We start from the raw sequence: 24,216 nt of genomic DNA, 5'->3' as shown, positions 1-24,216 counted from the left end.
TTTCAACATAATTGAGGCTAGAAAGTATTATGTGATTATCATGTCTCCTCACTTGCAGCAAGACACTTTAATTCTCTCATACATAATTATTTAACATAGAATCAAGCAATAAAGATTTTGGAACCTCCATGCTTTGTATCAAAATTTATAAAGTTTTGTTTATAATTTGTTGTTATCAGTCATTTCATGCAGATATTATGACTTAGTGTGAGCTGGTAAGTTACTGCTGATTAGAGTGCAATGAAAGTGTCTAGTTACCTCTATATTTCAGAGTAACAAAACAAGACAAAGTCAGGCCATACAAAAATAATGCACTTCAGGGCTGGAGAGATGGCTTAGCCATTAAGCGCTTGCCTATGAAGCCTAAGGACCCTGGTTCAAGGCTCGATTCCGCAGGACCCACGTTAGCCAGATGCACAAGGGGGCGCATGTATCTTGAGTTCATTTGCAGTGGCTAGAAGGCCTACTCTCCCTCTCTCTCTCTCTGCCTCTTTCTCTCTCTGTCTGTTGCTCTCAAATAAATAAATAAAAATAAACAACAACAAAAAATAAAGGCGTGTGCCATCATGCCTAGCTTATAAAAAAATAATGCACTTGAATCATACGAATGCTAAATACTGTCACAGTGTATTGCCAAAAGGACAGATTTGAAGGGGCTTTATTATAGGACTATGTGGGAAAAATGAGTCATATGGCATTTATTAGCTATTAGTTTGTTGGTCTCAAAGGACTGTGTTCTAGTGGCAGTTAGTTTCAACAATCAATGTTATTTATGTCATTAAATTAATATAGTTTACTTAGAAGCTTAATTTATGGTTTAAAATTAGCAATATTGCATTATAAATTACCACAAGCATATCAATTTATGGAAAAGTAATGAAAGCACATTAAATGTTACTTAATTCATTTTAAATTTTAAGCATATTAACTTTTTATTTTAAAATATTTGTATTATCCCTCCAAAATTAAGGAACATATAAAATCAGGAGGAGGCATTTATAAGTGTTATGACACTAAGGGTATTATGCTAGAGTAAGAACCAAATTTGTGTCTTGAAATACCAAATGTTTATTTATTTATTTATTGCTCATTTTCCAATTATTTTGCTAGTTTTTATTTCATAGGCATGGTGATAAAATTTGGAATAGCATGAGTATTAACATTTGTGTATCCCAGTGGGAATTTTAGCCAGCACTTGGAGGGTCTTCATGTCAATTTTAGGTGTAACAAACTTTTCTTCTCTTCACATATCAGTAGCAAGAGATAAACCCGAAGTCTTTGCTGCCTGTACATGTGGCCAGATAGAACAACCCCATCATGTGTCCAAAGAGGCAAAGAGGTGTAAACATTTGTGGAACGCATCAAAGGCTGCCACAAAGGCAGGAGGCTGAGTAATCTCAGACCACAGAGACTGTAGAACAAAAGGAATAAATAGAAGATCATCTTACTTTCCTAGGTGCTTTTCTATTGTATTTATTCATTAATTACACAACAATATCACATAGTATTCTATGGTAATGTAATGGAATTAGAAGATGAAGTCTTAAAAATAATTAGGCCATGAGCCTTCAGGAATGGAATTATTCCACTATAAGAAGAGGACAGAGGGTTAGCTTTCTCTCTTCCTACCACACAAAGACATGTCTGCACATGAGAAAAAGAAACAAAAAAAAAAAAAAAACCCTGACCTGAACCTGACCCAACTGGCACTTAAGTGTTAGACCTCAAACCTGAACAAAGAAAATAAATGTCTCTTGTTTAAACTATCCATTATGGTATTTTGGTTGGCATCAAATCATAAATAGTGCTTCCCCTCCTCTTCCATCCTTCTGTGTCAGTCTCTTTATTTTATTTTATTTTTATTTATTTATTTGAGAGCAACAGACAGAGAGAGAAAGAGGCAGATGGTGAGAAAGAAAGAGAGAGAGAGAGAGAGAGAGAGAGAGAGGGTGAGAGGGAGAGAATGGGCATGCCAGGACCTTCAGCAGATTCTTGTACCCACTTGTGGCACATGTGAGACATTCTATATTTGTGTCACTATGTCTGGCTATGTGGGACCTGGAACTAAAACGTTAGTTCTTAGGCTTTCCTGGCAAGTGCCTTAACTTCTAAGCCATGTCTTTAGCCCACATTTTTTAAAAGAAAGCCACTCTTGGCTGGAGTGATGGGTTAGTGGTTAAGCACTTGCCTGTAAAGCCTAAGGACCCCAGTTCCAGGCTCAATTCCCTAGGACCCACGTTAGCCAGATGCTAAGGGGGCACATGCATCTGGAGTTCGTTTGCAGTGGATGGAAGCCCTGGCATGCCCATTCTCTCACTCCTCCCCCCCTCTCTTTCTCTGCCTGTCGCTCTCAAATAAATAAATAAAAATAAACAAAAAAAATTTTAAAAAAAGAAAGCCACTCTTGGAAACTATGTATATGATCCAATGCAACAGATTTCAAAAGCACTTAAAAAGCCCTCATAGATATCCATTGATTGCCTGCAAATGATTTTTGTTCTGTTAATGTTATCTCTCAGTTTTTCATGGGGAAACCAACAAATGTTTCATAATTGATTCAACATTGTCTATATTATAGACAATTATATTTTAGAATATCCTACTTTAGGGTATTCAAATTGTGTGAAAATGGACATTGGAATGTAGTTTTTAAAAAAATCACTTTTTAATCGTCCCCAAGGAGTCTTTATTCAGTTTATTCTTCCTTATTTTTCAAGCACAGAAATCCAAGTTCGTCAAACCAATTATTCAAAAATTTTGATATTGTCATATGAAATCTCCCCAAGCTTCCACATAGTATTTTAAAAATACTCCCATGGACTGGGATGTAAATGGATTGATCTTCCATTTCTAGTATGCATATTTTAGTAGTATATTTTTAGTATGAAGCTATAGGTTTATATATGTGCTCTGCCCTGACCACAGACATAAATTCACACAGAGTATTGTTGGCTTGATTGTATGATAATTTAATTTTCAACTACTTGGTTAGAAAGCACTATACTGTCTGATCCATTTTTATGTTGAACATTGTCTGGACCACCTAGAATGTTGCTAGTGTTGAATTTGTCTTAGTTATTGTGAAAATCTCAGAAAGCCTTCAAGTCAGCAGGTCCCTTTTACCTCATAGGAATCAAAGATGTTCCGGATGATAAGAGTTTATGGAAAGGACACACCAGGAAGTAAGAAATGTAACCTACCTGAGAGGCCACAAAGCTAGGCTTGAATGAGCGAGGACAATTACAGTACTTGATGTAGAGTGGCCAGGGCCATTTGGTGGTAGTTATTCTCTCTGAACAGCTGCTCCAGGCTTTCTGCCCTGGGATCCAAGGACATTCCTCCTGGAACTGCGCAGCTGTTGGGAGTGTGGGTATAGCAGCAGGAGTTCCCAGAGTTGCTTCTTCTTTTCTTTCCTGGTGGTACATTGTAGGGTAAGTGAACTTATCTCTAGAAAATTTTCTGGAACATGTATATAATGATGGCACCTATAACACACCATGGCTAGTATAGTGAGAGGTGAAGACAGATGAAAAGTCTTTAAAACACTATCTGGCACAGAGCATGCCCAGAAGTTGTTAGCTATTATTAGTTACTGCGGGTCTGAGTCAATCCTGCTGAGTCAACTCTAGCTTACTTTGGCTAGACTGCGCTTGTTTACATCTCTTTTTATGAGAGAGAGGAAGAGAGAGAAGGAGGCAGATAGAGAGAAAGAGAAGAGCTGCTCAAGGGCTTCCAGCTGCTGCAAAGGAACTCCAGACACATGCGCCACTGTGTGAATCTGGCTTATGCAGGTCCTGGGGAATCAAACTGAGGTCTTTTGGCTTTTCAGGCAAGTGCCTTAACTGCTAAGCCATCTCTCCAGCCCTTGTTTGGATTTCTTCATTTTCTATTAACTTCTTTTACTCGCAAAGTTTCAAAATGTTACAGGTTTTAGGTTTGTTGTATTCCATAGTGTCATCCTTTCCCTTTTAGTAAAACAGACCCCTTTTTCATTGTCTTTTATAAATTAAAATCCGTTACTACGTATGTTTCTTCTTTCTTCCATGAACTTTGTAACTGCCACTTCATTCTCAGCTGGGACTTTCAGTCCAACTATTTGTAGAGTCTAACTGAAATTCTTCCTTTGAGTATTTCTTGAATACACAAGATAATATATTTAAAAACCAAAAACAAATGTAATATGGTCTCTTAAAGCTTACAGTGCAAAGTTTCCTGGAATACTGATAGAATTTAACTTAAAAATTTGTTTCTGCCAAGAGTGGTGGCACACATCTTTAATCTCAGCACTTGGGAGGCAGAGGTAGGAGAACCACTCTGAGTTTGAGGCCACCTTGACCACACAGAGTGAATTCCAGATCAGCCTAGGCTACAGTGAAACCCTGCCTCAAAAAAAAAAAAACCAAAAAACCCTGAGTTCTTATAGTAGAAAGTGATATACTTTTATATAGAAAAAAATAATTTATCATTAAAATATAGTCTACCCAGAAAGTACTAATATTATTTATTCTTCATAATCTTATGAAGAGGTTGAAGAGTAATGTATATTCTACAGTCAAAACTGGAGAAGTTAATTGTCAATCATATTTGCAGGGTATTTATCTTGTGGGCTTCTAAATTCAAACAGAGGGTGTTTTGGTCCTTAAACTAACATTTGTTCAATTAAATATTGTACATCCTTATTATAAAGCTGATTGTGATGGTTCTTTGGAGATCATATTAAAGAAGGCAACCTAGTTATTAACGATATTTTCTGTGTCTACTTTTGAATAACATTTCCTTGAGCTCATTGTTTTTCAAAGTTTTACCAACAGTTCTGGGAAACTATACTACTTATGGAGAGAAAAGACTTTCTAGTTAATAGGAAAAATGTTAGTTAACCAGAAAATATTTACCATGAATCAAATATGTTGTGTGCGTGCCTAACATCTTCCACACACGAGGAGCTCTCTGAAGATCGAGACACTGGAGAATTGGCGAGGGTATAATGGCACGGACGCAGGTGCCAGGTGTTTGGTAGCTAAGGTCGGGAGCTTACAGATGTTCTTTGATGCTTGCTTCCATTCTTTCCATCTCAGCAGTGCAGGTATCACTTTCTCCACCAGTGAAAAAAGAGGCGCACGTAAAGAGATATGAGAAATAGAAGGGAAAGATGTTCCAGAGAGCAGAAGCGTGGTCAGGAAGGACAAAGGTCTTGGTGTGTTTTCTTGAGCGTGACTGAAGGTTATGGCTATGTAAGTCGGCCATCAGTTTAAGCATTAGGCCGAGAGTGGAATTCTGTCAAACTGAGAATTTCTTCTTTTAGACCAGCATGATAGAGCAAAAGGCAGCCTGCATTTTGAGAGCAAATGATTCCAGTGCTGAATGATAAAATCAAAGCAGGCAAGGAGGCAGGTGAGGACATTCTGAGGTGGAAAATGGTGCTAAAAGTTAGCCATGCATTCAAAAGCCTCTGAATTGAGTAACTGTTTGGCATTGGCATTTTATGGGTAGGAAAGGATGGACATTGGGTTAGCATGGAGGCTCAAAAATAAATTGTAGATAAATTCTTCTCTACATGAATTCTGGAATCATTTAGTTTGTTGTCTTATATTTCTTTTTCTAAAAACCAAAATTTCACACAAACTTAGATGCTTAAAACTGTTAAGCGCTTGCCTGTGAAGCCTAAGGACCCCAGTTCGAGGCTCGGTTCCCCAGGTCCCACGTTAGCCAGATGCACCAGGGGGCGCACGCGTCTGGAGTTCGTTTGCAGAGGCTGGAAGCCCTGGCGCGCCCATTCTCTCTCTCTCCCTCTATCTGTCTTTCTCTCTGTCTGTCGCTCTCAAATAAATAAATAAAAAAACAAAAAAAAACTATCACTTCTTAGCAAGAAGTCTGGCGCAATGAAGCTGTAACCCACTGTAAAGTAAAACTAACATCAAAATGTCACGTGGGCTAAAATATCCTGAGAGTCTGAAGGTAAAATATTATTTTTAAAAAAATAGTAACAATTAAAAATAATTTTATTTACTTGCAAGGAGAGAGAGAAAGAGAGAAAGAAGCCAGGCATGGTGGTGCATGCCTTCAATCCCAGCACTTGGGAGGCAGAAGCAGGAGGATTACTGTGAGATCGAGACCACTCTGAGACTACATAGTGAATTACAGGTCAGCATGGACTAGAGTGAAACCCTACTTCGAAAAACAAAAAACAAAAACAACCAAAAAGAAAAATAAAGAGAGAGATAAAAGCAAGTAAGGGGGGTAGGAGGGAGGGAGAGAGAGAGAGAGAGAGAGAGAAGAAGGAAGGAAGGAAGGAAGGAAGGAAGGAAGGAAGGAAGGAAGGAAGGAACAAAGGAACGAAGGAACGAAGGAACGAAGGAAGGAAGAAAGAAAATGAGAATAAGTGCATCAGAACCTCCATTCACTGCAAATGAACTCCAGGCACAGGCACCACTTTGTTCATCTGGCTCTATGTGGGTCCTGGGGCATCAAACCCCAGTCATTAGGCTCTGCAGGCAAGTGCCTTAACCACTGAGCAATCTATCCAGCCAGAAACATATTTACTGATGCTCATTCTTGTTACTGGAAAAAATTTGTTGCATGCAATGTCACTGTTGCAGTCAGGCTTGCATTGCTGGTAGAAATCACCCAACCAAGAGCAGCTTGTGGGAAAAAGAGGTTTATTTTGGCTTGCAGGCTCAAGCTACACAATGGTAGGGGAAAACAATGGCATGAGCAGAGGGTGGACATCACCTCCTGGCCCACATAAGGTGGACAACAGGACGAGGAGAGTGTGCCAAACACTGGCATGGGGAAACTGGCTATAACACCCATAAGCCCGCCCCCAACAATACACTGCCTTCAGGAGGCTTTAATTTCCAATTGCCATCAGGTGGGGAAACTACCATCCAGAACACCTAAGTTTATGGGGGACATATGACTCAAACCAGCACAGCCACCTGTAGCCAGGAGCCATGCTCTGCTCCTGTGGGCAGCAAGCAGCCTTCCTTCATTGTCAGCTCAACTATGCAGCAAGCTGGGGAACATTCTCTTTCACAAGGACCCCTTAAGCCACATGAACTGACAGTAACTTCACTTTTGCCACATAATGTAACATATTCATGGGTAAGACCTCTCATCATAATAGAAGACTCAATATTTTCATTCAAAGGAAAGGATTGGACATATCGCAAGCAACTGGGATGAGATCATCATCGAACTAGCCTGCTACATTAATCCAATGTAATTAAATATTCTTTCATTTGGAAGAACCGACAGCTTATTTTCACGTAAGATTTGTAATATCAGTTCTCATAGCTATTCCATTTTGTACATATTCTTATTGGGTTAGTGGGATATTTTCCCCGTTACATTACCTTACTGATATGATTCTGTAATATATATTTATCTTATTTTTGACCTCCTAGACTTATTAATTCTAATTATGCCAGCTACTCTTTTGGGTTTGTTAGGAGTGTCATGATAGTTCTATAGATAATATTTTTTCTCCTTTGAAATATTTATACTTCATTTTTCTGTTTCATTGCCTTGGTTATGACGTCTGCTGACTGGGACAGTGATAAAAAAAAATGGCTCTTCCTTTCCTTGTTTCTTTTATATTCATATGCTTCTAACATTTTGCCGTGATTTGTACTGCAAGAGGAAGGTTTCTGGCAGATACCGCTTCTTACATAAAGCATTTTTATCACACTTCTCGGTTGTTGACACACTTTGTACATAGTCAATATAAACCTTTTAGTAAATGATTTTTCATGATGCAGTGAGATAATCAGATTTCCTACTTATTAAATTAATGCCATAGCTGCATCAATATGTTATCAAAGTAGTCATTCATTCCTGAGAACCCTGACTTAGTGAACATCTATTATTTATTCTGTGTACTTATGGATTTCATTTGATCATAATTTATTTATGCTGTTTATACTCATCAGAGTTTTACTGTAATAATTTAATGATATTATTCTCATTAAGAAATCCATTATTATTTATGACCTGCAGTATTTATTTATGTAAGGTTTTTGTAGCTAAATGTATTTTATAATCATAGATTACATAACTACTAAGGTAGTGTATTCAAGACAAAAACTTAGACCAAAAGAAATAGTGAGAACAGAATTTTCTAAAACATGGACATAATTGTAATCATTTACTAACTACAGTGTGCTTGTAGATGTATACACTAAAATAAAATTAAGATTTGGATCCATAATTACTATTCAGTATTAAGAGATCATTATGATCATGTTTGATTTTAGAGGAGTGAGAAATATCAAATACATTTAGAAAGCCATATTAATATTTGTTATATGTAAATAATCTGATGACTTAAAAAAGCATAAATAAATTTACTACAAAAATAGAAATATGATAGGTTTCAAAATCTGAAACAGAGAACAAAATAGATTGTTGAAAAACTTCTATAATATAATAGAAGAAGATGAATAAGTGTAAATAACAAAACCTCACTTGGCAGAAATGAATGAAACTCAATTGTGTTAAACATGATTTCAAATGGAGATTATCTGTCAGCCACTATGACTTTTTAAGAATCCAGTATTTTGGGGCTGGGGAGATAGCTCAGTGGTTAAAGAACCCAGATTCATTTCCCCAGTATCCACGTGAAGGTAGATGCACAATGTGGCTCATGTGTCTGGAGTTTGTTTGCAATGGCTGGAGACCCCGGTATGCTCATTCTTTCTTCTAGTCTCTTTCTCTTTCTATCTATTTTTCCCTCTCTTCTAATGTAACTCTTTCTCTCTCTCTCTTAATTAAGTAAAATAATATTTTATTTTACAAAGAAATCCAGTATCTTGGCTGCCAGTGGAGATAGAAAAACAGCCAGTCAGAATAGTAGAAATAAGGAAATGGAGCACAATATATTAGCTAAACTTTGCATTTTATTAATATTAAGATACTATTCATTTTAAGATATGTCTTTATTTCCTATAATATTAAAAAGTAAAAAATAACAAACATTATCAAACACTAACTTCAGAAGGATGTGAAATGTTTCATGAAATTGTCAAGTATACTAATCCAAAGAAAGTTGGCATGATAATATTAATATCAAAGTATATAAATTATCTCAAAAGCATTTAAGAGATGAAGAGGTGCAGCAGAGAGATAAATAAGCAAGCAATCTGGGTATAGAACACCCCTCCATGGACTAACAGGAAAGCCGTGCACATACAAACACAAACTGGGTAAATTAAAGAAATTTGATGATTTTAGAATCATGGTCAAAAATTTTGCTCTACCTTCAACAGAAATATAAAAATGACATGTGTAAAATAGCTCGAGAGTATATTTGAAGGGCTTAGCTAAAAATATCTAAGAGATACAAAGTGGCAGAAGTTTTCTGTCTTGCATTAAAGATTTGTTCTTTGGTTTCAGATATTCTAATCATATTTTTCCAGTAATTAACACTGTATTAAAGTGCTTATAGTTTACAGGAAGCCGCGAAGGTACTAGAAGAGGTCTCACACAACTGCAGGGCCCTTGATTGATCATCTTGGAATGACAGTACAGCATCAAAAATAGAAAGAGATCATTAGTACAGTTTTATGGGGAGTGTGTGTGTGTGGGTAGCTCTGTAGTCTTATCAAGTGTGTAGATTTTTGTTGACACCAAAACAACCAGAGCACATCAGCACCTAGCCCTTCTTAATGTTATCTACCAAGTCATAATTACATCCTCTCCTCCCTTCCTCTACTATCTTTATCACCTTACTACCATTGATCTTCTTGAGCTCTATAATTTTGTGATTTAAACTATGCCGTGTGAAAAAAATCATGCAGTGCTTGCCATTAAGTAACTGGAAATTTCCATAGGGCATAATATTTGAGATGTGCCCATGTTGTCTCATGTACCAATAGTTTATGACTTTATTGTTGAATGCTATCCCATGGTAGTTTATTTAATCATTTACTCATTGAAGGACTTTTTGGTTGTTTTCAAGTTGGGGCTATTAAATACAAACTTTTTATGAACTGATGTGTTCACAATATTGAATGGACATAAGTTTTCATTTACCTGGGGTAAATATCTAGGAATTCAATTGCTAGCCTATAAGACCAGTGCATATTTAACTTTTTAAAATGAATTGAAGCCTGGAAAGATGACTCAGCAGTTAAAGGCGCTTGCTTACAAAGCCTGACTGTCCAGGTTTGAGTCCAAGGTACCCAAGTAAAGTCAGATGCACAGTGTGTTTCATGCATCTGGAGTTTGTTCATAGTGGCAAGAGGCCCTGGTGTGTCCATACTCACTCTCTCTCTCTCTCTCTCTAACACACACACACAAACATACACACACACACACACAATCTCCTTGCAAATAAGCAAATAACTTAAAAAATGAATGGAGTAAAGCTAATGTTTTAAAAATTAATTTATTACCACCTGGAAGATGATGGGAACACAGTGTCTAGCATCCTGGGACTTGGAGATAAATAGACAAGATGATCTGACACTGCCATTCTCAACTGTAAGTCTTAGCAAATGAATTCTGCTATGGTTTTATAACCTTTTACCTCATCTATATATTTCTCTTCCTTTTTCAAATTTAATTTTCATTTTCAGCTCTGTGATGTAAAATTGGCAAAGATTCTTCATGCTCACCATGTACATTATACTTAGATAATTGCATGCATTATAAAATTAAATTATAATTATTAATATAAAATAATACTTATATTTATAAGTTAAAAAAGCTCTTGGTGTTTTACATAAAATGCCTGTACCTAGTAATTATATTTATAGTTGACAAATCATTATCATATTTAAAATCTGATTGAGTTCCACACCTGCCCTATGAGATGGCAACCAGAGCCCAGTGGCCCAAAAAGTAAGGTGAGGGTATGTAAAAGGCCAGTTGTAGAGTCTGATGCTGTAATGCATCTCTTGGAGTATTGTCTTTTCCTTGTATCTTACAATGCAAAGATTTTTTTTTTTTTTTTTTTTTTTTTGCCTTCTTGAGGTAGGGTCTCACTCTATCTTAGGCTGACCTGGAAATCACTCTATAGTCTCAAGGTACCCTCGAACTCATGGCAATCCTCCTACCTCTGCCTCCCAAGTGCTGGGATTAAAGGTGTGCACCACCACACCCGGCTAATGCAAAGATTTTTATAGCCATTTTAGTCAAATCTTTGCTGTTTTCCAAATAACTTTAAGGAACTTTATTTAAGGTTGCTTGACCCTCACCTTCATTGAACATAGCATTACATTTTATGATTAAGTCCCAGAATCACATTTAAATGCTACTTAAAAATTATTTTATTTATTTGAGAGAGAATATGGGAATGAACATGCCAGGGCCTCTTCCACTGTAAACAAAATCCAGATGACATAAGGAACCAGAATTTACAAATTATACAATCTCATCGTATTTTTATCTCAAGGTAAATAAACTCTAACCATAAGTACATAAAAGGCTAGTTCAAAAACTTCTAGATTTGTAAGCCTAAAAACTAGAATATATGATATAAATATCATGAGTGAAAGAAATGACAAGATGCAGGCAGACAGTCTTTGTGATGTGTAATATGTAGCACCCAAAGAGGTGATATCATTGGGCATTAAGACCTTCTGATTTGGTAAAGTGCTTTCCTTACAGGCATGAGGACCTCAGTTCAACTCACATAAAAAGAAATGTGGGGTGTTCTGGCACATGGTTGTAATCCTAGGTGAGACAGGTGGGTCTCTGAGACTCACTGTCCAGCCAATGTAGTCTACATGGAGAGTTCCAGGCCATTGAGAAAACTTCTCTCACAGAAACAGTGAGCACTGTCTGAGGAATGATACCCAAAGTTGTCTGCTGGCCTACACACACACACACACACACACACACACACTCCTTTCCTTCCTCCAACCTTTGTTTTCTTTCATGCTTTTGAGACAGGTCCTCACTATGTTGCCCAGGTTGTCTTTGAATTTACAGTCTTCCTGCCTCAACTTCCTTAGTGCTGAGATATCAGGACTGTGCCACCATGCACAGCAAAATAGTAGGATTTTTCTCAAGTTCATGAAACATATGGAGAAGGTCATAGTATAGAATTTGCAAAAGAACTAGGAATGAACAAATATATTTCAAAAAGTTTAATGAGGTAATAAATTATTTTTGATATGTGATGTGAAAGTGTGTCTTAATGGATATTAATAGTATGATTATTCATGCAATGAATGTAAATAAGCAAGAGATCTGAGTTTGAAGTGCCAACCCATTACTGTAGGCATATTGTTAATACTGTAATGTGCTTAATAGTTTAGTATTCACATGAGAGATCTGGTTTCTACTCTTAGAGAACTTGTTTTGATGAATGAATATTTTTTCTTTTTGAATTTTTTATTTATTGATTTTTTAAATTAAAAGGTTGGATTCTCAGACACCTCCTCTCCCCTACCCCAATTTTGCTAAGGATTTTCTTTGGTAAGGTTATTGGTATTCACTTTGGGGACCAGGAGGCCTCAAATTAGTTTCTGCAGAATATGGAGGAGCCATGGTGCCTCAGGCTATTCCCACACACTCTGATGCTCTTCCGATCTTTCTGCCCCCTCTTCCTCCACGTTCCCTGAGCATTGGTGGGCAACATGGGGAAATGATTTATTGTTGCTTTCTCTGTAGACTCTGGATCTGTTTTGATGAGGTTGGAGTGATCACAGTATCTGTTGCCATTTCTCTGGAAGAGGTTTTCAGGCTGGTCATGAGAGCAGTGCTTACGTCACCACTTGCTTCCTCTGTAGTGACTCCTGGACCCTGGCAGATGAGGGGGAGGTGACCCGTGTCATGGTAGACAGTCAGCTCTCTACTCATAATGTATCAGTGTATCCTGGGGCTCTCCAGTGTTTTCCTACACAGAGGGGCAGCAGGGAAGCACTGGAAGAAAAAAAAAAAAATCTGCTGACTTGAGTGTCCCACCAGACAGGAAAGAAGAGCTCTTTTAAAGAGAGGTTTGCAGTCACTTTGGGTTGTTTATTGACTTCAACTCTCAAGCACATTTCTATGAAGTAAAAAGAGAAATTGGTGGATAATCTGTTGATTCTGTTCTGGATGGTTTCCTTGTATTTAAGCTGCCCTTTTTTAGTAGAACTTAATAGGTGAAAAATAACCAACTTAATAATAATTAAATATTAAAATAAAATGTCAGTCATGTATATGTATGTATATATATGTATGTTTGTGTACATATACAATATAACAGTGGATACATAGAAGATGTTGGATTGTTTTTCTGTGGATAAAGAAAATTGAGATTCATACCTAATTTCATACAGTACCAATGGAGCAAGGATGGGCTGGAAGGCATTAAGTTTTATTACAAAAGGACTGATGAAATCTAATTATAGCCATTTTTAAGCTGGGCATGGTGGCGCACACCTTTAATCCCAGCACTTGGGAGGCAGAAGTATGAGGACCGCCATGAGTTCAAGACCACCCTGAGAATACATAGTGAGTTGCAGGTCAGCCTGAGCTAGAGTGAAACCGTACCTCAAAAAAAAAATCTAATTATGGCAATTTTTCTCTTATATTCTTCAGAGAAATGAAAATGTTGCTGTAAGGTTGAAAAATCAATTTAACTAGAATGACAGTTAGCTTACACAATGTTTATTTTATTTTCTCTTTTTCAATATTCTTTCTTTGCAAGCAGAGGGAGAGAAATAAAGAGACAGAGGTGGTGGGGGAGTCATGGGTATGCCATCTTGCAACTGTAAACAAATTCCAGACTCATGTGCTACTTTGTGAATCTGCCTTAATGTGGGCACTGGAGAATCGAACACGGGGTGGCAGGCTTTGGTAGCAAGCACCTTTAGCCATTGAGCAATCTCCTCAACCCCAATATTCTTTTTTTTAATGGGACTAAACACAGAGCCATGGACATGGTAGTCAAGCAGTCTCCCACTGGGTAAACACCCAAGCATCCTCTTTCTCAATATTCCTTAAGTATCTGTGTCTAAAGCCTATCATGATTGTTTAAACCCATCTGAATTAAAGCTTGGCATGGGTGCACACTTGTAGTCCAAGCACTGGGAAGGTGGAGGCTGAAGGACCAGACCTTCAGGGCCATCTTTGCTTACACATCATGTTCGTGGTCGGCCTGGGATACATGAGAATCTGTCTGAAAACACACACACCATCCACCAGAAGTTCCACAGAAGTGGTGAAGAGGAAGAGCTGAAAGCATTTGAAACAGTACTGGGTTTTCAGGGTTCCTTGTATCTAATTTTTACTTAAAAGTGTTAGGACATAATTTATATACCTTCGTAACAACTTTTTAACATATGTATTTTATCTCTCCTTTGTGTACCCAGTGACTCCATTTCCAAATGCTACTTCAAAGTTGCATGTGTTCATTAGAAAGACAAGTTTATTTCTGCTGCATTCCACTACATATGCTTATGTGATCATAAGTCCAGCCTTCTTCTTTTTTTTTTTAAATTTTTATTTATTTATTTGAGAGTGACAGACACAGAGAGAAGGACAGATAGAGGGACAGAGAGAGAATGGGCGCGCCAGGGCTTCCAGCCTCTACAAACGAACTCCAGACGCGTGCGCCCCCTTGTGCATCTGGCTAACGTGGGACCTGGGGATCCGAGCCTCGAACCGGGGTCCTTAGGCTTCACAGGCAAGCGTTTAACCGCTACGCCATCTCTCCAGCCCCAACCTTCTTTTTTTTGACAGAAGTAATGGCAATAGATATAAATTTTTTTAAATAAGTTGACTATATTATTTATTTTTATTTATTTGAGAGAGAGGAAGAGGAGGGGGAGAGAGAAATAGAATTGGTGCACCAGAGCCTCCAGCTGCTGCAAATGAACTCTAGACACATGTACCACCTTGTGCATCTGACCTTCTTTGACTGAGAAAAAGAGTATATAGGTCCAAGGCACATCTAGTTTCACAATTACTTTAGTTCCTTAAGGAGGGAAAAGGGTAGGCTGGATTTTAAGCTATTTGCACGAAGAGAAATCTATGGAGTGGACTAATTGGCCAATATATTTCTCAACTTTGTCTCTGAATCATACTGAGAGAAGGATCAAAGGGTACAAGGAACCTCTTTCATGTCATTTTTTAAAATTAAGCATTCTATTCATTTATTTATTTAGTTGCAAGCCAGGAGATAGAGATAGGAGAAAGAGCGGGAGGAGAAAGGGCATGGAAGGGTCTCTAGCTACTGCAAACAAACACCAGATGCATGAGCCAATTTGTGTGCCTGGCCTTTTGTGGGTACTTGGGAATTGAAGCCAAGTCATTAGACTTGGCAACCAAGTGCCTTAACCACTGAGCAATCTCTCCAGCCTTTCCATGTCATTTTTTTTGGGGGGGTGGTTGTTGATGTAGGGTCCCACTCTAGCCCAGGCTGACCTAGAATTCACTCTTTCTTCTTAGGGTGGCCTCGAATTTATGGTGATCCTCCTACCTCTGCATCCCTAGTGCTGGGATTACAGGCGGGCACCACCACGTCATTTTTGTATAGAATTTTATTTGATCCTTATGGCAGAATGACAAGGACTGTGGAATTATTACAAATAATGAATCAATATTTTACTTTTTGCAGATGACAAACCACATCCTAGAAATGTTTACTAACTATCCAAAGTTTATAAAGATCTGAAACAAGAGAATTCTGACTCCAAAGTCTTTGTGCTTTTCCAAAGGGCATTTGTGTATAAGAAAAGCAGAAAAACAAAAACTTTATGGGTCAGGGACGGCCAGCAAGAGCTCATGATTTATGTCAAGCATTCTTTGAAATTGTGGTGCTTTGCAGAGGGTGAAGAATGCAAGAAAACAAACACTGGCGCAGGCTCAGTTCCTTGGAAACCTGGGGCCCTGCAGGTTCGCTTCATTAGTCACTCTGTAAATCCACTTCTTGTCTGGTCCCTTCTGAATGAGGAGCCGATCTTTGTGCTTTCAGAAAAACACAACCCAGAAAACTTCTCTTGCATAGAAGGGTGCAGGGGAAGAATAGTTGGGATCAACCATTACATAACAAAGTCATACCTGACAGCTCATGTAACAATTAGGCTCTGCTCAGCTGGCATGAACAGGTTTTGCAGCTAATTTATTTCCAAAAGTTTCTCGGGAACATCCACTGATTAAAGTTAATGTTGAGAGATTACCACTGGGAATATTTTTATGGTGGCAATGGGAATTTGATAACATATTCATCAAGTATGTTCCATAAAGAAAGTATTAAACCTTGCTCGGTGGCTGTGAAAAATTGCAGGCCATGTCCCAGCACAGTATTTGGGAGTGGACTGCTCTGCTTGGGCTCCTTGTTAATTCCTTGTCTGAATTGTGCAGGAGAATGTGACTCCTCAGTTTGCTTAGAGAAAGCTGCTCTGGAAGGAGAAGAACTAAGTCTGGTAGGTTCCACTAGATACGTAGTTGGTCTCTTCTCTCCTTTTGGAATCACTTGAAATGTGGTCTTATGAGAGGACAGGGGCCAGATAGCCGCCTAGCTGGATGAGATGACATGCCTCCCATCAAGACAGGTCTGTGAAACTGTTGAACGCACCATGAAAGGTGGGGCGGGAGACGATCTTCCCACTCGATGCACACTGTGCTTTGCTCCTCATCATTGTGGGTAATTCTATGCTTATGCCCAGCTTACTGGTAACACAGGGCCACCACAAAAACTGGAAATAGGGGCCTGGAGAGATTGCTTAGTGGTTAAGATACTTGCCTGCAAAGCCTGAGGACCGAGGTTGAATTCCCCAGTACCCACGTAAGCAAGAGCCACCAGGTGGAGTTTGTGTATCTTTCTCTGTTTTTTTTTTTTTTTCTCTCTCTATAATAAATAAATAGAATATTTTTTAAAACCTGGAAATAATAGTGTTTCCTAACTGTGGTCACTTTTATGAAGTAGAGAGTCAAATTTGTGACGCACTACAAGTAAGTAAACTGGAATTTGCAGGATAATGTTTGTGAAAATATTTTGATTTTGATCTTCATACCAACTTCCTGTAAATGCCACCCTTAATTTATTGACTTACTTGCTTTGTTTTTCACTTTTTACTGAAGAATACTGAACATCTACTTATTTAAACTTTTGTTATTCTAATATTTGTAAGTATTCTCAAATTCTTTCCAAACCCAGGGGGGTGTGGTTTTATATAGGTAAGAAGGCATGTGGTAGATAATATGGATTTGAGCACATGTAAAATGAACCTACTTGTAAGGAATTGAAATTTAAAAGGTACATCCATTGGCAATGGATTATATGCTTTGGTTAATGTGGGAATAGTGCTTCTGTACAATGAGTAGTTATCTGGAAAACTTTCTTACTTACTTCTTTCTTCAGGACCTGTAACCTGAACTTTCCAGAGATGTCTTGTGCTTTCTTTATGTATTGGTCAATTAATTAATTATTATTATTATTTTTTTGCAGTGAGTGCTAGGAATTAAACCTAGGGCCTTGTGGTGGTTTGATTCAGGTGTCCCCCATAAACTTAGGTGTTCTGAATGCTAGGTTCCCAGCTGATGGATATTTGGGAATTAATGCCTCCTGGAGGGAGTGTATTGTTGGGGGCAGGCTTATGGGCTTTATAGCCAGTTTCCCCATGCCAGTGTTTGGCACACCCTCCTGTTGCTGTGGTCCACCTTCTATTGGCCAGGGGGTGATGTCCACCCTCTGCTCAGGCCATCGTTTTCCCCTGCCATCGTGGAGCTTCCCCTCAAGCCTGTAAACCAAAATAAATCTCTTTTTCCCAGAAGCTGCTCTTAGTTGGGTGATTTCTACCAGCAATGCGAACCGGACTGTAACAGTAAAGTGGTACCAGAAGTGGGGTTGCTGCTAGACACCTGACTATGTGGCTTCAGCTGATTTTCAAGAGGAAAGTGGAAGGAGTTGAAACGTTGGCCTAAGAGATGCCTTGCAGTGCTGTAAGTACAGCTTAATGGACTATTCTGGTCTGAGCTCTAAGACCTGAATGCAGCAAGAACTATGGACTGTGAGGTTTGGCTTATGAGGGTGAGAAAGAGCTGTGCCTGGACTGGGCTAGTAGTTTGTGTGAGAAGCTTGCTCTTGTGCCCATGTCCTGAGAAGTTGTGCAGGGTTGCTTAGCATAGAAATGAACTGGTGTGTGCAGAGGGATATGGCACAGAAAGAAAAATCTTTGGGTGAACTGCTGCCCGTTCAGCTGCAACTGAGAGATAACAACCTTTGAGACTGGGCTAGCTGACCTGCCCTGGGGCAACAGGAAGAATGTCAGCTCTTTGGAAGGGGTCTGGGTGCTCAAGGAGTGTCCTGTTTTTCAAAGTCTGCTTTATTCCCCCCTGGATTAACAAATTGGCACCTACCTGGTATCATGGATATAAGAAATGCTGGAAAGAGGGTCATTGAGTTTGCAACTCGGTCTTGTGTTTTGGAAATGGCCATGGGCAGTGTGAAGCGGGTTTGCTGGTTGCCTGCATAGAGACCCCATGGGGCCATGAAGATGAACCGTGGATTGCAGTGGAGACCCAGTGGAGATGCCGGGACCATGAGATGGCTGCTGAGGAGCTGCCGGCCCCGATGAAGTTTTCCAGGACTGTGAGTAGCCTACCTGGAGGGGCGGAGTTGGTATGCCAGAGACTTGTTGCTGGTTAGAATTATCATACTTGAAGATTTGTCACTGGCTAGAGTTGCTGGGCTTGAAGCTACAGAGTTTGATATTTGCCCTGGTTGTTTTAAATCTTGTATTGGTTGAATGTTTCTTTGCTATGCCCAATGCCATCTTTTGCAGTGTGAATATTTATTCTGTGTCATTATGGGTTTTTTGAGGTTATTTTTTGGTATTATGGCTCAGTTAGAAGATCTTGAACTATGGGGATGTATGAACATCATTGGGATTGATAAAAACTATGGAGACTTTTAAAGTCAGACTGAATGCATTGTATTTTACATCATGTATGGATATCAGTTTATGGGAGCCAGGGGCGGAATGTGGTGGTTTGATTCAGGTGTCCCCCATAAACTTAGGTGTTCTGAATGCTAGGTTCCCAGCTGGTGGATATTTGGGAATTAATGCCTCCTGGAGAGAGTGTATTGTTGGGGGCGGGCTTATGGGCTTTATAGCCAGTTTCCCCATGCCAGTGTTTGGCACACCCTCCTGTTGCTGTGGTCCACCTTCTATTGGCCAGGGGGTGATGTCTACCCTCTGCTCAGGCCATCATTTTCCCCTGCCATCGTGGAGTCCCCTCAAGCCTGTAAACCAAAATAAATCTCTTTTTCCCAGAAGCTGCTCTTAGTTGGATGATTTCTACCAGCAATGCGAACTGGACTGTAACAGGCCTTGTACATGTCAGACAAATGTTCTAACACTGAAATATATTCGCAGAATCTCCACATTTCTCAAGAGTTGACACAGAGCTTTGCTTTGCTTATTGAAGGCAAGGTGTAAGCAAGGGATAAGGTCAAAATAAGCAGCATGCCCTTGCCAGCAAAGTTGATTCCGGCTATCCTATCCAAAGGAACCCTTGACTGGGAGGCGGTGGGATGGTGGCAGAGTGCAGAGTTCAAGACCGCTGCTGCCTCTCATTGAATGCTATGCTTAATTAAACCTTTTGCCATTTTCATCTCAAAGTATTAAGCTCTAAGTTATTATTAGTTTTGCCATTATATAGCTTTAGAGTTAAAAAGAATCTAATACCGTAGTCTCTTGTGGACATCACATAAGTGAGTAGAATTATTCTAATACACTCCTACTTTCTTTTTAAAATACCTCTACTTATTTATTGGTAAAGAGAGAGAGAGAATGGGATGCTAGGGCCTCTTGCTGATGCAAAAAAAACTCCAGATGTAGTGCCACTTTCTGTTTCTGGCTTTATGTGCTTCCTGGGGAATTGAATTTGGACCATTAGGCTTTGAAATCAAGTGTCTTTAACCATGAAGCCATTTCTCTAGCCACCCTTTTATTTCTTATGGACCCTAGAGTGAAGCAGGAACAGTTTTATGTCCATACCTGCCAATGAGGGTCTTGAACTCAGGTGACTCAATTAGCTTTTTTGTTTGTTTTTAATTTTGTACCTCGGTTTCATAGGAAAAGCTTTTTTTTTTTTTCATTCAAACTATTGCTATTTTTTCCCTTTTGTTCACTGTCACCTGTAATTTCAGCTGTTTCTCTGATTCTGAAATAAAAATACTGCCAACTTTGTGAACTAGATAACTACATAATCAGCAGTGTTTGGTGCAAAATGAAAATATGTGAGCCTGTTATGGTTTGAACATAAAAAGCCTTCCCCCCAAAAAAGGGTCATGTGTGAACTGTTTGGTTACCATCCCATGGGCTTTTGGAAACTGGTTGGATCATGAGAGCTCTGCATCACCACTGCACTAACCCACTGATGACTACATGTTTAGGTGAGAATATCTGGAGGAAGTAAGTCAGGAGGGTGTACCTTGGATAGGTATAGCTTGCCTTAAGGGAGTTCCTTCCCATCGCTCACTCCTTCTTGGCTGCCCAGAGGTGAGCAGCTGTTCCTCACAGTGCCCTCCCACTGACACACGATGGGACTAAAAGGCATGGAGCCAGTGGACTGTGGATGGAAGCCTGTGAAACCAGGATCCAAGATAAATCTTCCTTCCCTTCATGTTGCTTTATCACAGTGATGGAGACCTTGTCCAAAATATTTTCAAGTATTTCAGCAGATTGTCACAGCAAGCGCAGGGCCCTTCTGAGGTTAGAGTCTTATGTTACTGTTCAGGTCATAGGCTCATGAAGATGACCCTGGAAACACAGCATCTTTTAAAAAAAAATATTTACGTTTAGGTGGATTTATATCATCTGTGGCACATTTATACAATGGAGTTCTACTCAGCGGTAAAGAAAAATGAAGTTATGAAATTTGCAGAAAAATGGATGGATTTGGAAAGGATTATACTAAGTGAGGTAACCCAGGCCCAGAAAGCCAAGCGCCACATGTTCTCTCTCATATGTGGACCCTAGCTACAGATGATTGGGCTTCTGCGTGAGAATGAAAATACTTAGTAGCAGAGGCTAGTAAGTTAAAAAGGAGACATAAAGGGAAGAGAAAGGAAGGGAGGAGGATACTTAATAGGTTGATATTGTATATATGTAATTATAATGATTGTAATGGGGAGGTAATATGATGGAGAATGGAATTTCAAATGGGAGAGTGTGGGGGTGGGGAGGGAGGGAATTACCATGGGATATATTTTATAATCATGGAAAATGTTAATAAAAATTAAAAAAAATATTTACTTATTTGAGGAAGAGAGGCAGATGGAGAGAGGGAGAAAGAGAAGAAGAAGGAGAGAGAGAGAAAAAACAAACAATGGGCATACCAGGGCCTCTATCCACTGCAAACTAACTCCAGATGCATGTACCACCTTGACCATCTGGCTTACATGGGTACTGGAGAATTAAACCTGAGTCCTTAGGCTTCACAGGCAAGCACCTTAACCATTAAGCCATCTCTCCGGCCAAGAACATAGCATCTTTTGAGATCAAGATTGAGGCAGTTTTCTAACAACAAACCTGAGATATAGTCTCTCATTTCCCTTCCTATGGAAGATTATGACTCATAGGTGGGCAGTGTAATGTTGAATAAGTCACCTGGTAGCTTGATACTCTTGGGCAGGTAGTCTCTGAATAATGACAGAGTAGTCACAAGCAGTGAATGTGAACTTCCATGCAGGGCACCAAGAATAAAGCAAGCTCTCAAAACTACCAGTGTTTATGATCTTTCTAAGACATAACTTCTAGGCCTGATGTATTTCACATGTGCATTTTTTTTTCAAAAATAATCTTAGACGTTTCCTTCCAAATTGAAGTTTTCAGAGATATTCCATGGTGACATCATTAAGCTGAACACACAGTAGACCTGATGCACTGCTTCTCAGTTCCTGATTTATCCTCACCAAAATATGGTTCTATATTGTAGAATAAATATAATTTTCCTGAGCGTCAGTTCTGCAAGTGAAGGCAGCTTAATAAAACATGAACAAGTGATGGACATCTCAACATGGTGATCCTCACAAGATGATGTATTAATGAAACATTTTGAGCTACCATGGCTAGAGGCATAATAGAAATTACTGTGCATTAATCAGACCACCTGGTGCAACAGGCTACAGCCCTTCCAGAAGAATCATCTAAAGTCATTTTCCTGAGGGAAGAGTGATTGCCAAAATTTGTCCTGTCAGGTTGTCAGGTCTATTAGGTGTCGGTTAGGCTACTAGAGGTAACAAACGCTATATGCATATTATATGCATATTATAAAACACAGGACTCCACTTTCCAACTAGGCCACATATAGACCGTGATAGTCCAGTAATAGGCAGAGTGAGAACCACCACGGACTGTGACTGCTTTATGGGCTAGTCAGACCTCGCACACCACGTGTGTCTGCCAGACAAGGTGATACGATTCGGGCAGTTTTAACATCTGGAAGTGCAGGTAAACTCCTTTAATCCAACAGTTGATTTTGACATTTTAATATTTGCTGTCACCAATAAGAGTTATAGCTGGCATGGGCATGTTTTAATATCGCAAAAATTAAACAAAGCACAGGTTCCTGGAAATCATAGAGGCCTGAAATACTCAAAAAACTAATTGGAAAAAAATATATATACTGGGCATGCTGTTGTCTACAGAAGGGCTTTACACTAAAGACCATTATTACCATTTCAAAGGGCTGGCTACTGCTGAGGGGCAGCGCCACTTGCCTAGCATGTGCAAAGCGCTAGGCTCCATCCTCAGCACTGGGAGAATAGAATGACAAATTTTAAATAAAGTAACTCTTTTACTGTTTTGTTTTCTAGTTATTCTTACCAAATACCACATGTCTCATCATACTCTTTTCTCAAAACATCTTACGAGAGCTTTTAACTTATATACTTGGTCAATTTACCCAGTTACTTTAGGTCTAAGTGTACAACTTTAATATTCCTAGCAAAATAACTGATGGAGAAATAAAAACCTTAGTTTTTGGTTCTTTAATGAAAAAAAAATATTGATCCATACAAAAATCAGAGTCAATAAAAGGCACAAAAGAAAATCTGGGTCTATAGTGAAATGGAGAGCAGATGGCTTTTTTCTCACTCACTCATTCCAGAAAAGACTGATTCATCCTCCTCAAGACAAAGTTTGGAAACAAATAGGGTTTGGACAGCAATTGTCACTGAGTAAATTTGGAAGAAGAGGCGGGGCAATAAATTAACCAGTGCTTTGCATACCTACACAAACAAGACCTGCCCTCCAGCCCACAATCCAGACTGTGTTCCTCATACCCTCCCTGTGTCCACGCACACTTGCACATGCACACACACACCCAGATATAAGGTCTATGATGATGATGATGATGAATGTGTGTGTGTGTGTGTGTGTGTGTGTGTGTGTGTGTCACAGGAAGATTAGGAGAAGGAAGATTTGTAGGAGGCAGTGGGAGTAGCCAGGGAAACCAGTTGGGAAACCACAGTGGTTTTCAGAATGTGATTCTCAACATGAGCCTCCCACAGAAACAGCATCGCTCACAACTTTGAAAAATATACAAATTCTTGACCACAACCCTAGTCTCTCCGGAGCAGAAACACTAGGGAGGGCTCAGCAGGCTGTGTTTGATTAGACACTGCAGGTGGCCTGAGAACAGTAAAAGACAGTGGTGGCAGGGTGACTCCATGAAGAATACAGCCAATGACCCTATGTCTTTTCTCCCGAGGAGGGAGGAGGTCATGATCCTCCAGCAGTGAGACTGTGGAAGATACCATTGCTGCTTTTCAAATTATTAAGGACTTCTAATTTCTTTTCACTGGATATTTTCAATCAAGGGTTAATCAATTCAAGGGAATCCTGGGTATGAGTTGCTCACTGTTTCTCTTTTCCTCATTAAAAAAAAAAAAAAAAATCAGTTTAGGTAGAATGCTGAATTCCTTTTCCATTAAACAAGTCCTTTATAATGCTTTTGAAAATACTCTACCTTTTATACATTTGTTTTTCTCAAACTCAAATTAAGTTATTTGAGTTATCTACCTTTTGATGAAGTGCTAGAGTCTTATCTAACAGCAGGAGAACCAGTGCTGTGGTAAGGACTTTCAAGTTTGGACATTGTATTTAGTAAAATCCAACCACAGAATTGTTAAAGAACTCTCAAGAAGCTTGAGGTCTCAGTGTAGCTTGCAGCTTGCAGAATTCGGTATGCCACTCAATCTTTCTGCACAGTTTCCCCCATCAGAGGTAAGTATTGTTAAAATCATTTGATTTTTAAGTATGACATACTATGTGT

At 39.1% G+C, this 24,216-nt stretch overlaps 1 protein-coding gene across 4 annotated transcripts in view; it reads left to right on the top strand.

Moving 5' to 3' along the window:
- Positions 1-24,216, top strand: part of Macc1 (MET transcriptional regulator MACC1) — a 77,284-nt gene that overhangs the window by 27,529 nt on the left and 25,539 nt on the right. For 3 of the 4 annotated variants that reach the window (XM_045135449.1, XM_004652658.2, XM_045135448.1), the window contains exon 1: positions 3,288-3,431. The exons of the other annotated variant lie outside the window; for it this stretch is intronic. The gene's annotated coding sequence lies outside the window, so the exon portion shown is untranslated. Of the gene's footprint in view, positions 1-3,287; positions 3,432-24,216 lie in introns of those variants that run through there. 4 annotated transcript variants of the gene reach the window in all.

The sequence above is a fragment of the Jaculus jaculus genome, chromosome 16 (genome assembly GCF_020740685.1).
Source record: "Jaculus jaculus isolate mJacJac1 chromosome 16, mJacJac1.mat.Y.cur, whole genome shotgun sequence".
Classification (NCBI taxonomy): domain Eukaryota; kingdom Metazoa; phylum Chordata; class Mammalia; order Rodentia; family Dipodidae; genus Jaculus; species Jaculus jaculus.
The sequence above is the reverse complement of the archived record's forward strand: the minus strand, read 5'-3'. Positions and strand labels throughout refer to the sequence as shown.